Source organism: Eumetopias jubatus, unplaced genomic scaffold (genome assembly GCF_037043125.1).
Source record: "Eumetopias jubatus isolate StellerSeaLion01/CBP00866 unplaced genomic scaffold, mEumJub1_p1.0 scaffold_2, whole genome shotgun sequence".
Lineage (NCBI taxonomy): Eukaryota > Metazoa > Chordata > Mammalia > Carnivora > Otariidae > Eumetopias > Eumetopias jubatus.
The window spans coordinates 20183658-20196138 of NW_028274808.1; the positions used below are offsets into that span (position 1 = coordinate 20183658).

General features: G+C 34.9%; 1 pseudogene; it reads right to left on the reverse strand.

Moving 5' to 3' along the window:
- Positions 1–631: 631 nt before the first annotated feature.
- On the reverse strand, positions 632–1270 carry LOC114206186 (nascent polypeptide-associated complex subunit alpha pseudogene; annotated as a pseudogene).
- Between the last annotated feature and the right edge of the window lie 11211 nt (positions 1271–12481).

Sequence of the window (12481 nt, forward strand, 5' to 3'; positions counted from 1 at the left end):
GTTGTTTTCTCAGTTTCTCTTTCTGCTGTGTCATTATTGGTATAGAAATGCAACAGATTTCTGTATATTGATTTTGTATCCTGTGACTTTACTAAATTTGCATATCAGTTCTAGCAGTTTTTTTGGTGGAGTCTTTCTGCTTTTCTATATATAGTATCATGCCATCTCCAAATAGTGAAAGTTTTACATCTTCCTCGCCAATCTGGTTTCCTTTTATTTCTTTTTGTCTTATTGCTATAGCTAAGAATTCTAGTACTGTGTAGAATAAAAGTGGTGAGAATGGACATTCCTCTTCATTCCTGACCATAGAGGAAAAGCTCTCAGTTTTTCCCCATTAAGGATATTAGCTGTGGGTTTTTCATATATGGCCTTTATTATGTTGAGGTATGTTCCTTCTAAACCTACTGTGTTGAGGGCTTTTATCATGAATTGATTTTGTCAAATGCTTTTTCTGCATCTATTGAAAGGATTATGTGGTTCTTATCCTCTTATCTATCCTTCTGTTGATCAATTCATTTTTTATCCTACAAGAAGCCATAACTTTATTAATGATAGAAACAATACAAATATCAAGCCAAGCTGCAATTATTCTTTTGAAACACCAAAAAAAATGATCCTTGTTTTCAGATGGTTACATTGTTAATTCTATAATAACATTTACAATGTCATTCCTGCTGTTCTTCAGAACTCAGATGCCTTTGCTCTTGACACATTTGCTTGTGACGTGACCAATTCTATGTCCTTAACCTCTACATGGTGTTTCCTCAACCTCTTCCTCTTCGCTCTCCCCCAGTACAGTTGGAGTCTGTGTGTTTTCTTGAATGTTTGAGACAGCTTCGCCTTGAACCTCGAATTTCTCAGCAGCTGCTAGTTGTCCCAGCTGAGACAAATCCTTAATCTTGGTTTCCCCCAAAACTATGTAGGTATCTGAAGCTGGGCTCTTGTAGACATCTGGTTTTGTGATGACAAAGAGGATATTCTTAGATTTCTGGATAGTGACTCTAGTAACCCCTTTAGCCTGTCGTAGACCCATTTTGGACATAGTCTTCCATACCTTCTTTTCACTCTGGCTCTGTTTTGCTCTACTGACTGGTTCTTTATCAATTTCAGCTGCTGCCGCCAGGTGGGCTTATGCGGTTGCTAGTGTGGAATCTCGTTCCTCAAGCTCTCATCCATCAATATTGGATTCTATTCCAGACCCGGTCTCAGTCTGGGGCTACAGTAACTCCTGCTTTTTAGCAGAGTTGGTTTCTGTGGGTTCAGCTGGCATTGTGTGCAAGGAACATGGAACCAAGATGGCAACAGAAAGGGAGCAAGTGAGAGTGTAGCCCATGCTTCTTGCAGAAGGATTATCCTTTCTTTTATTAATGTGATTATCACATTGATTGATTTGTGAATATTGAACCCAATTATAAAACCCAATTATAAAACCCTCTTGGTTGCAGTGAATGATTTTTTTAATGTATTGTTGGGTTTGGTTTGCTAGTATTTTGTTGAGGATTTTTACATCTATGTTCATCAGAGATATTGGCCTATAGTTCTCTTTTTTTATGGTTTCTTTATCTGGTGCTGGTATCAGGGTAATGCTGATCTCCTGGAATGAAATTGGAAGTTTTCCTTTCTCTTCTATTTTTTGGAATAGTTTGAGAAGAAAAGGTATTAACTCTTCTTTAAATGTTTGGTAAAATTTGTCTGTGAAGCCATCTGGCCCTGGACTTTTGTTTGTTGGGAGATGTTTTATTACTGATTCAATTCTTTGCTGGTTATTGGTCCGTCCAAGTTTTCTATTTCTTCCTGTTTCAGTTTTGGTACTTTTTATGTTTCTAGGAATTTATCCATTTTTTCTAGGTTGTCCAATTTGTTGGCATATAGCTTTCCATAATATTCTCATAATTGTTTGTATTTCTCCTAATTTGTGATTTTATTTATTTGGATCCTTTATCTTTTCTTTTTGATAAGTCTGGGTGGAGGTTTATCAATTTTATTAATTTTTTTCAAAATATCAGTTACCGGTTTCATTGATCTGTTCTATTTTTTTAATTTTTTTTAGTTTCAATACCATTTATTTCTGCTGTCGTCTGTGTTATTTCCCTCTTACTGCTGGCTTTAGGCTTTGTCTTTCATTCTTTTTCTAGCTCCTTTAGGTGTAAGGTTAGGTTGTTTATTTGAGATTCTTCTTGCTTCTTGAAGTAGGTCTGTATTGTTATATACTTCCCGCTTAGGACCACTTTTGTTCCATCCCAAAGGTTTTGGACCATTGTGTTTTCATTTTCATTTGCTTCCATGTATTTTTTTTTCTTATATTTCCTGGCTGATCATTCATCACCTAGCAGCATTTATTTAATCTCCACGTATTTGTGGTCTTTCCAGAGTTTTGATTATTTTTGGGTTTTTGGTTTTTGTTTGTTGTTGTTGTTGTTGTTGTTGTTTTGGTGGTTGACTTCTAGTTTAGAGCGCTGTGGTCAGAAAAGGTGCATTGTATGACCTTGATCTTGTTGTATTTGTTGAGGCCTGTTTTGTGGCATAATATGTGATCTATCCTGGAGAATGTTCCATGTGCACTTGAAAAGAATGTGTATTCTGTTATTTTAGGATGGCATGTTCTGGCATATCTGTTTAGTCCATCTGGTCCAGTGTGTCATTCAAAGCCACTCTTCTTGTTTCTTTTCTGTTTAGATGATCTGTCCATTGATGTGAATGTGGTGTTAGCATCCCCTACTATTATTGTATTATTATAGATTAGTTCCTTTACATTTGTTAGTGTTTTATGTATTTGGGTGCTCCCATGTTGGGTGCATAAATATTTACAATTGTTATATCTTCTTGTTGGGTTGTCCCCTTTACTATTACATTGTGTCCTTCTTTGTCTCTTGGTACAGTCTTTGTTTTAAAGTCTGGTTTTTCTGAAATAAGTATTGTTACTCTGACTTTCTTATGACATCCATTTGCACAATATATGTTTCTCCATTCCCTCGCGTTCAATCTGCAGATGTCTTTAGGTCTCAAATGTGTCTCTAGAGGCAGCATAGAGATGAGTCTAGTTTTTTAACCATTCTGACAACCTATTTTTTGATTGGAGCATTTAGCCCATTTACATTCACAGTAATTATTAATAGATACGTATTTATTGCCATTTTATTACTTGTTTTGTGGTTGTTTCTCGAGACTCTGATTCTTTTTTGTCTTACTCCCTTTCTTATTTTGCTGATTTTCTTTAGTGATATACTTGGATTTCTTTCTCTTTATCCTTAGCATGTTTATTAATAGTTTTTGATATATGGTTACTATTAGGTTTGTATATAACTACTTCTGCAAATAGCAGTTTATATTAAGTTGATGGTCATTTAAGTTTGAACTCATTCTTTTCTGCTCTCCTCCCCACAAACAGCCCCAAATTCTTAACCTATTCTAGCATTAACTCTAAGTTCCAAATGTCATCTAATATCATCTAAATGAAGTGGGGGTGTGACTCAAGATATGATTCATTCTGAGGCAGAAATTTCTCTCCAGTTATGATCCTGTGAAAACAGACAAGTAATATACTTCCAAAATATAATGGTGGACAAGCATAACACAGATATTCTCACTCCAAAAGGCAGAAATAAGAAAAGAAAAGGGACCAGGGGTCTGAACCAAGTTCAAAACCTATCAGGGCAAATTCCATTAGATCATAAGTTTCAATAATTATCTGATCACATTTTCAAATGTTTTACTTAAAAATCTCCTCAGCTAAATGTTCATTCACAAATTCTCCCTCCACATAACACTGGAACACGATTTAGCCAAATTCTTTTCCACTTTCCTCCAATGTCTAATAGCATGTTCCTCATTTCCATCTGAGATCTCACCAGAAACATCCTTAATGTCTATATTTCTACCAACAACTTCTTAAATGCAATCTAGACTCTTGCTAACATGCACCCCAAAAGTCTTCCAGCTTCTGCCTATCACCTAGTTCCAAAACAACCTCTATAATTTGGGGTATTTGTTATAGCAGCACTCCATTTCTCAGTACCAAATTCTAGATTTCTCAGGGTTCTCTACAGAAATAGAACAAATAGGATATATATATGGAGAGAGAGTGAGAGAGAAAGTGAGATTTATTGGTTCACACAATTTTGGAGGCTTGGTAAATCCAAAATATGATAGGGTAGTCTGGCAGGTGGGAGACTCAGGGAAAAGTTATAGTTCAAGTCCAAATGCTTTCTTGTTTGTGAGAGGTCAGTCTTTATTCTTTTGAGGCCTCCACCTGATTGGAGGAGACCCAACCACATTATAAAGGGCAATGTGTTTTATTCAAAGTCCACCAATTCAAATGTTATTCTCATACAGAAAAACACATTCATAGGAATACCTAACATAAAATTTTAACAAATATGTGGGTGCCATGGCCCAGATGAGTTGACACACAAAATTAACCATCACACAGCTTCATCCTACAATGCATAAGACATTCCCCCATAACAAAAAATTATATGGCCCAGAACATCATTAGCACTAAAGTTGAGAAAGCCTGGTCTCAATTTCCGGAAAGATTATGAGGACATTATAATGAGCATTACATAAATAATAGCACCTATAACAAAAATATAAATAATAATAAAAAGGAAGAAAGGAAGAAAGGAAGGAAGGAAGGGAGGGAGGGAGGGAGAGAGGAAGAAAAGAAGAGAAGAGAACAGGAAAAAAAGAAAAGGAGAAAAGGAGAGAAGAGAAGAGAAGGAAGAGAAGAGAAGAGAAAAAAGAAAAGAATTTAGACAACTGGAAGGTGAAACTGATATACTCTCTCTTTTAGGCCACTCTCAGGTAGGTCCCACTAGAAGAACTCAGAGAGTAGTGGGTAAACTCAATAAATGTCACTGATTAGCAGTAAGTGGACCCTATGAGTGTGAACGTTAGGAGTTAGGAGTCACCAGTATGTTTTATTTAGTTTCATAATACTTCATGGGAGAACTTTTTTCTTGGCCATGGGTTTACTATATATATATATATATATATATATATATATATATATATATATACCAAAGGTTGACTATTAAAATAACAGACTTGGCTTATTTTTTTTTCCCTACCAGCCTCAATCACGTTTTAATGTTTTTTGTTTGTTTGTTTTTGTTTTTATCAATATGAGCGTTTTTTGTTGCCTTAAAGCATAAATAGGGGCTTTTATTTGGAAATAAGGACACTTTGGCCAAATACATCTATATAAAAACCTGACAGTCTATAGATTTAAAACTTAGTATTCTCACAAATAACATATCAAGGAGACTCATCCTTAAAAGGACTTGGTTTGAGTTTTCTGAACTAAAAAATCTTTAAAAAAATAGTTCAAGTATGAATCATGGTGTTATTTATTAGACTTTCTCCCACAAAATCATTGCTTTGTAATTACTAAATTAAAAAGCCTATCTATTATTCTAAAAACTTATAGTATTAAATGTTTTGTATTATACAAAAATTTTAACAAAATTTTGTTATAACTATATCTAGTCATTTTTACTAGATATGAATGAATTACTTAAGTAACCCAAGTCCTTTCATTAAAAAAATGTTATGTTGCATTCTCTATTGCATTTCATAATTCATTGTGATTAAAGCAGTAAATGGAGCTGAGAGCATGAGGACCCCACAGAGGTTTCACAAAGGAATCAATGAAGTACCCATGATAACTCTAAAATAGCTTCAAGGCTATCTGTGGTGCCTTATAGTTACAAATATCCTGTCAAAATATGGATTCTCTTTTTTCCTGAGTATTAAGCACTTGTTTCTAGGTATTTAACTGACCGTTTTAGCTCTGCAGTTCTTTAAGTTTCACTCACAGAGAAACTGAATGGTTGACTTTGTTGAGGGACTGTTAGCCATAACTTAAGTCATCACTTCCTTATGAAATACTACAATAATTCTCAAATTCTGCCCTGAGTCATTCACATACTTAAAGACAAATCTTAACTTTAGGGGACATTCCTCATGCTGGTTGGTGATGCCAAAATGGTTCTTCTTTGGTCTTAGCAGTGTAAGGTGATCATGATGACAATTTCCACATTTTTTTAAATTAAAATAAAGAAATTTGTACAACGGGTTTTACTTTCCTTGCAAATTTGAGTCATACACTTTTAGTTAAAATAAGGAAGACACATGAAAAGCTACTTGACTTGGATCACTGGTTAAATCCTGACTGGTTATTAATGAATAAGGAAACAGGATTAAGCAAATTTATACTCTACTGGAGGTCAAGTGATAATTGTTTAAACATCATTTATAGCACTGGTTAAGACTACTCACCTTAATCAACTACAAACCAGAGAAAAATTATTCTACCTCTGAAACACAATGAAATCCAAATATGCAAATATAACCTGGCATTTGCCAAACCAATGTTTCCCATTTGAAAGATTTCTTTTCTAGAAATGTTTGGTTTTATTTGTAAGATATTTAATGGCACAGTAGTCACATTATTCAAAGAAATATCAAGTCTAACTCCTAACAAAGTAGAAGTAAAATTTATACCTTTCTTTGAGTTGAACTATGAGGGCTCTTTTTAATAAACTTTTTATTTTGGAGTAATTTTAGATTTACAGAAAATTTGCAAAGATAGTACAGAGAGTTCCTATATACCCCTCATCTAGTTTCCCTTATTAACATTTTACATTACCACAGTACATTATTCAAAACAAGAAACTGACATTGGTACATATATTAGTTTCCTAAAGCTGCTATAACAAATTATCACAAACCTATAGCTTAAAACAACTGACACTTATTCTCCCACAGTTCTGGAGGCCAGAGAATAAAAACAAGGTGTTTCCAGGGCCGCAGTCCTTCTGAATACCTTGAGGGAGATTCTATTCTTTGCCTCTACCAGCTTGCTGGTGGCTGGTGGAATTTCTTTATTTGTGGCTCCAATCTCCACCTCCATGATCACATTACCACCTTCTCATCTCTGTGCTTATCTTGTAAGAAACTTGTCCTTGGATTTAAGCCACCCAGATAATCTAGAATGATCTTATCTGGAGATCCTTAATTATATCTGCAAAGATACTTTTTCCAAGTAAAGTAACATTCACAAATTCCAGGGATTAGGACATGGACATATATTTTGAGTGGGTGATCATTCAATCCATTGCAGATTATTATTAACTAAACTCCAGATAGTTTTTGCATCAGTGTTATCTTCTTATTCCAGTACCAAATCGAGGGTATCACAAAACATTTAATTGTCATGTCTCCCACATTCCCTCTTGTCTATAGTGTTCCTAGCCTTTCCTTCTTCTTCATGACCTGGAGAATCTTGAGATATACTGGCCAGCTATTCCACAGAAAACCCCCGAGTCTGGGTTTGCCTAATGTCTTTCTTATGATTAGACTGGTTTATAGATTTGGGAGGAATCACAGAGATGAAATGCTTTTATTGTCACATCCTATCAGGAATACATTATGTCCACATGACATCACTGCAGATGTAAATTTTCATCACTGGTTTAAGGTAGTTTATGCTGGGTTTTCCCAATCTGGCATTATTTTTTGTTTGTTTGTTTGTTTGTTTTCCGTTCCCTACTCTAGTCTATAGACTTGAGTCACTGAGGCCAGCCCATGGTGGGTGGGGGATGGAATGTGGGGGACTGAAGCTGTACCTTCTGTAAAGTGAAATAGTTACATATATTATTTGGAATTCTTCTGTAAGTTCTCCCTCATTTATTTACTCTTAATTATTTTAATATCAGTGTAGACACATATATTTATTTTATACTTTGGGTTATGATTCAATACTACATTACCTATTTTGTCATTTAATTTGTTCCAGCTTTGCCAACTGAGAGCTCTTTCAGGTTGGCTCTTGTGTCTCTATGGCATGTTACATCCTTTTGGTTTTGGGGTTGTTGTTTTGTTTGTTTGTTTGTTTGTTTGTTTTGAGTACTTCTTTACTTTCTGGTACTACAAGATGTCCCAGATGTATCTTGTATTGGTGGTTACTTTTCCAAGCCAAATAAAATATTAAATATCCAAGACTTTGGTTTGGCTTGTCTGGAATGATGAAGGGCACTCTCCTATTGATCCCTCGTAGAATCTTAGTAAGTAAAGGCAGTGGTACAGTTTCATAAAGTATTGATTAAACAAATAGCATGGCTAAAGAGTTATGTGAGATAGTAACTCTTCTTAAAAATAAAATGTTCATGCCTCAAGCAGAAGACAAGGCAGTCACATTGAATTCTATGTTTAGCAGCCTTTAGTTTCAGCACCACCTTTAGTTTCAGCACCACCTCAGCTAAGACTGTCAATTCCCTATTGGTGCAAACCATGATAAGCTATAGACTTGCAGCTCCCTTCTCACTTGCTTTCAACCTTGGTCAGTGTTTGTAAATTTACAGATGCTTCTCTCTCATAAAACCATCAGTTGAATAACACACCATTTTCATATAGCAGTTTTGTCCCTTGAGGCCCTAGAAAAGTTTACAGTGTAGATGTAGGTCACTTACCCCAGAAATGAAATGAAACGAAGCTCCCTATGGAAGCCTACTGGTAGACATTTAAAATAAACAGCACTATGCAGAATTCTAACTTGTGTGTTTATTTACATTTTCCCTAGAAGATGGAAGAAAAGAGAAATTTCTCTGGTTATTGTTGGACCTTCTGTAAGCCAAGCTGTATTTACCTAGTACTACTTGGTCAACAACACACTAAAAGAGGCTAGAATTAAGGTACTATATGGCAATAAGAATTACTTCAATAACAGAAGACATTTATATATATAAAAGATATCATATAAAAGATATAAATATATATGGAGAGAATGAATATGTTTATTACATCTATAATATATAATGTATGCATATGTTTATTTCATCACCAAATAGTTCTGTCAGATGGGCAAGGAAACTATTCGATACATTATCTCTACTCTGGGGATAATGACACCTGCAGGAAGACAGGCTGAATTTCCTGGTGCAATCATAGTCATTGACTTACAGAGCACAAGGATTCAGGACTGTCTTCTGAATCTTTTTATATTAACAATACATGTACAGAAAAAAATCACAAAGTATGTTATATACCTGAAATGTTCTTTAATGTTCTTATGGGATGTATAAGGCTCTCATCTCCATGAGAAATTTATAAACAGCTACAAAGTATTTAACCTTCTAAACTCAAGCTGTGCTTATAAACCCAATGTGCTTACAGCCTGATTAAACATTTTCCAAAATTCAGTCTGGCATATAAAAAAATATTCTAAATCCTTAAAATGTCATTTGAAGGAAATTATGTGTGTATTAAAGTCAAGGTAGAAAATATGTGTGCTACTTCCTCTAAAAGATGGTGTCCTTTCAATAAAATACGTTTTAGCAAGATGTGCATTGTAAGATTATAAATGGAAAGACATGACATGATGTGCTCTTTTGTTTTTTGGCATAGAAAATTTTTTAAATAGTGTATTTTGCCTTGTTATTTCCACAAAAGCACTTAGCAACCTTTCATATTTTCAACATCATTTCTTGACAAAAGAAGAGTAATCTGTTGGTGGCACTCCGAAATGATAATGAGAGGAGTGTCATAAAAAGAACATTGTGTCAGCTGTTAGAATGTTCACCAACTACACTTCTTGGAGAGTCAGAAAAAACGTCTTTGTGATTCCTTATCCTATAGAGTGACTTTACTTTTGACATCCAAATGAAGTCACTAATTCTAAAGGGGAGGGCCTCACAACTAATGTGGCCAGGTTTAAAAGAGCAAAGAGAGGAGGAAATTATGTAGTCAAGCTATTTAGGATTTTTTTCCCTCTGCTTGTCATATTAGCCTTCTTTTATTCTTCAAGATAAATGTGATCTAAAATATCACTGAACATGAATTGTGGATAACTTTGAAGAATTAATCTAATGCATTTTGATGTTTGCTTTTTATATGCAGTAATGAAATTACCATCCCTAAGACTTAATTAATGCTAAAACTGGCAATTATTCTATTTCCTCTCAGCATCAGAATTTTGGTGAATGAAAAAAAAAACACAGAATTTTGGTGAATGATGGATTCTCTAGATTTTCCAATTATAAAAGGAACGGCATGTAAATCTGACTCCATTCCTTTTTTTAAAAAAGATTTATTTTAGAGAGAGAGAGAGAGAGAGTGAGAGTTGGGGGGGTGGAGGGGCAGAGGGGGAGAGAGAATCTCAAGTAGACTCCCTGATGAGTGCAGAGCCCTATGCAGGACTCAATCTCACCACAATGAGATCATGACCTGAGTCGAAATCAAGAGTCCGATGCTCATCCGACAGAGCCACCCAGGTGCTCCTGTTTCTTATACTTCCATTAAGTGTTAGCCTTCTACAGCTTTCTGCTTCCTTTTACTTTTCACCTGAGTTTTATATTTAAATGGGATTCAGATAGACAATATATAGTTGATCTTATTTTTGTATCTATTCTGCTAATCTGTCTTTTTATTAGTGTAGTTAGACCGTTCAGATTTAAAGTGATCACTGATGTAATTGGACTAATATCGAAGGTGTTTGTAACTATTCTATTCCTTGCATTTGTGTTTTGTTCCTTTTTGTTTACCTTCTTTTTCTGTCTTCTCTCATTTTAATATTGAGCATTCTGCATGATAATATTTTATCACCTCTCCTAGCCTATCAATTATACTTCTCTTTTTAAAAATGGTCATAGATTTCTAATTATAATGTACATTTTTAATTGTCAGTTTCACCTTCAAATAGCACTATACTACTTCAAGTACCTTATTATAACAGAGTATTTCTAATATCTAATACAGTTTCCCTTGTATCCCTTATGACACTGCTATCTTCTATGAACTGAATTGTGGCCTGCCCACACACACTTCCTGCACAAATTCATATGTTAAGTCCCTTACATCCAATATGATGGTATTCGGAGATAGGGTCTTTGGGTGGTAAATAAATTTAGGAGTCACTAGGATGAAGCATGATTTTATGATGGGAAGAGGAAGGAAAGAAAGAAAAAACGGAGTGCTCTCTCTCTCTCTCAGCCATGTGAGAACACAGAAAGAAAGCAGCCATCTACACTCCAGGAAGAGGACCTTCACCAGGAATCAAATAGGCTAGCACCCTCGTCTTAAACTCCCCAGCCTCCAGAACTGTGAGAAATAAATGTCTGTTGTTTAAGCCACCTAATAGGTGGTATTTTATTTATAGCAGCCAGAGCAGACTAATAACTCTACCATTTATTTCACTTAACCATATGCTATAATCACCTGATACAGTGTTGTTATTACTTTAAGGACTATAATCTTTTAGATCGATTGACAATACGAAAAGTAAAAGATGTTTTACCCTCTCTTACTCCTTCTCCAATGCTCTTCCTTTCTTTATGTAGATCCAAGTTTCTGACCTGTCATTTTTCTTCTTCCTAAAGAACTACTTATAAGGTTTGTTTCAGAACATGTCTTTTGGCCATGAATACCCTCAGTCTCTGGGCTTCTTTTAAGATTTTCTGTTTGTTTCCTGCAACTTGAATATGACAACTCAGGGGATAGATTTGTTTTTATATTTGTCCTTCTGGGTGTTCTCCGAGCTAACCAGATTTGTGATTTGATATCTCTAATTTTGGGAAATTCTCAGCCATCATTAAATATTTCTTCTGCTCTCTTCTTTTTTCTCCCTCTGATAATCTAATTAGATGTATTATATTTTTTGCAGTTGTCCCACAATTCTTGAATGTTCCAGTTTTATTATTATTATTTTCTCTTTGCATTTCAGTTTAGAATGTTTCCACTGACATGTATTCAGCTCACTATTTTTTTCCTCAGGTGAGTTTTATTTACTGATAAGCCCATCAAAGGCATTCTTCATTTCTGTTATTATAGTTTTGATTTTTTGGACTTTCTTTTGATTATTTGAGTTTCCACTTCTTTGCTAACATTATCTCTATGTTGTGATGACTTCCAAGGTTTTATATATCAGGGGAAGCTATATTAGGAAGTTTCCTGATTTAGCATTAGAACATTTTCACTTGGTAATTTCCTCATTCAGGACAGTTTCCAAAATGTGCCATTCTCTTATCCAGAACCAAAGGAATACAGAACTAATATATTCAAATAGCCAAGTGTTCTACCTTTAAGCAGCCTTACCATTAAACTACTGAAGACAGATATTTAACCCTTCTCTTAAATCTAAAGGGAATTATATTAATCAATCTTAATAACTGATTTCAGCAATTAGTAGTGGCCATTCATAGAAATCTGGACTACTGGCCTATCAAAGTTTAAGCTGAATTATAGGCACATTACACTGTGCAATGTATTTTAAGGAACTTGATGGCTTAGATATATCATAGTGTCTATATAATATGTATGGGCATGTTCTCCCCTTTAGTGATTTCAGATCCATTCTCCACCAGTCTCTATCCTCCTCTATGCCCTGGGAAACTGATCTATGTAGACTAAATCAAAGTTTTTCTTTGCCGTCTAGTTTTTGGTTGGATTCATCAAGGGACAGGAACTCAGATGAGGGAGGTGAGTG